The 2,119-nt window shown below is 37.7% G+C and overlaps 1 protein-coding gene across 2 annotated transcripts in view; it reads left to right on the top strand.

Moving 5' to 3' along the window:
- The window catches only part of LOC138045504 (lactadherin-like), a 37,865-nt gene continuing 35,746 nt past the window's right edge, over nt 1–2,119 (top strand). The window contains exon 1 of one of the 2 annotated variants that reach the window (XM_068892039.1): nt 1–70. The gene's annotated coding sequence lies outside the window, so the exon portion shown is untranslated. Of the gene's footprint in view, nt 163–2,119 lie in introns of both variants that reach the window. The other variant, XM_068892042.1, reaches the window with a different exon arrangement.

The following is a 2,119-nucleotide window of genomic DNA, read 5'->3' on the forward strand; positions in this document are numbered from 1 at the left end:
TAAACAAAGACCAGACGGGAGTAGTCCAATCGGTTCTTGTCCTACTGTGGAGTCATTTTATTTTGCTTTGGTAAGTCTAGATTCAAGTTGCTCGTTCTCAGTAAGTGCGGTGAAAGTGGAACAGCTTAAGATGTTAACCGTGAAAAACCTGTACTAAAAGAGGTGAAAAATGCTTCCTGCTGATATGGTGTTTCATCGGAGCACATTGAAATTGCGTTGTTTTATTCTGAATCTTTTTCCCCTGCAAAAACTCGACATCGTAATCAGCGCACCAAAAGGAGAATAGGGAGATTCGAGCCATATAAGATCTGATCGTACCCTGCGAACAGAGTCTCTTTGGAAGATCGAAAGAGACTCTGCTCGCAGGTTAATCTACGGTGGCCCATATCTGCGAACACAACAAACACTTTTCCAAACACAACACAGTGTTATCGAAGCACAACAAACTATTATCGAAACACAACACAGTATTATCTGAACACAGCAAACTGTTATCGAAACACAACATAGTATTATCGAAGCACAACACAATATTATGGAAACACAACACAATGTCATGAAAACACAACACTGTATCATCCAAACACAACACAATATTATGGAAAGACAACACTGTATGATCGAAACACAACACAATGTCATCAAAACACAACACAGTATCATCCAAACACAACACAATGTCACATCAAAACACAACTCAGTGTTGCATGGTGGTGCATGGCACATATGATGACTTCATGGCACATGGTGGTGCATGGCACATATGATGACTTCAAAAAAGATGTAACTTTTGCATTTGCAAATACCAGGGGCTATAGAAATGCATAATGTTCTAAACCTCTTCCACAGTCTTTTGAAATGAAAAGAGATCCTCATACGGTTCTTGTTCATGTTTAAGTAAAAGGGTAAATGCAAATGAATAAGAATGTTACCTGTGCAGTATGTTATAAATACTAGGGAGTAGGAAAAGATGTTTTAAAACACAGTCTTTTGAAACGAAAGGATGCAATATCATTCTTGTTCATGTTAAGAGAAGTAATTGGATATGAATAAAGTTTCACTTTACCATATTGTATCTCATTTCTAAATGTGAAAGAGTAGAGCATCTGTTGTACTTTTGTGTACAACCAACTTTGTAATCTTATTTGCACTTTTATTGATGACTGGAAAAATGCGGGGGTGTGCCCGGTCTAAAAAGGCAATGACCGTCGTGATATGGGAAATTATAGACCCATTTCAATCCTGCCAATAATAAGTAAAGTTTTCGAGAAAGAAGTTTTTCAACAGCTTTATCACTATTTGAAAGTTAATTCTGTTCTCTCTAAATTCCAGTCTGGCTTCCGCCCTCTCCACTCGACTGTCTCGGCGTTGATTCAAATGTGCGATGATTGGTCTGATAATATGGATAAGGGAAAATTGACAGGTGTAGTTTTTCTTGATATTCGTAAGGCCTTTGACTCAGTTGATCATTCGATTTTACTAGAGAAAGTTAAGTTTTATGGAGTCGCTGATAGAGAATTGATGTGGTTCAAGTCTTATCTTACTGCCCGACAACAACAATGTTTAGTAAATGGTTGCTTATCTTCTGAAAGTAACTTTCTCTGCGGAGTTCCCCAAGGCTCTACTCTGGGCCCTCTCCTTTTCCTTATCTACATAAATGATTTACCAAATTGTTTAAAATTCACTACCCCCTGTTTATATGCAGACGATACTCAAATCTTTACCTCTAGTTTTGATATTGGCGCACTTGCCAATAATATAAATTCTGATTTAAAAAATCTAAGCAACTGGCTCACTGTTAATCAGCTCCAATTCCATCCTCTCAAAACTAAGTTAATGGTTGTTGGGTCAACATATAATTTGAACACTAAATCTGGAGATTTACCTAATGCAATCTCCATTGATAATAATTTGGTTTCACGCGTAACCTCTAGCAAATGTTTGGGAGTTCTACTAGATGAAAAGCTTACATTTGAAACTCATATTGAGTATATATGTAAAAAGGCATGTGCTGGCATAGGTGCTTTGAGAAGAAGGAAGCCTTATGTCCCCGTCTGCACCCTGGTAACGGTATACAGATCACTCATTCAACCTTATTTTGATTACTGCTCACCCCTGT

This window comes from Montipora capricornis, chromosome 4, assembly GCF_036669925.1.
Source record: "Montipora capricornis isolate CH-2021 chromosome 4, ASM3666992v2, whole genome shotgun sequence".
Classification (NCBI taxonomy): Eukaryota; Metazoa; Cnidaria; class Anthozoa; order Scleractinia; family Acroporidae; genus Montipora; species Montipora capricornis.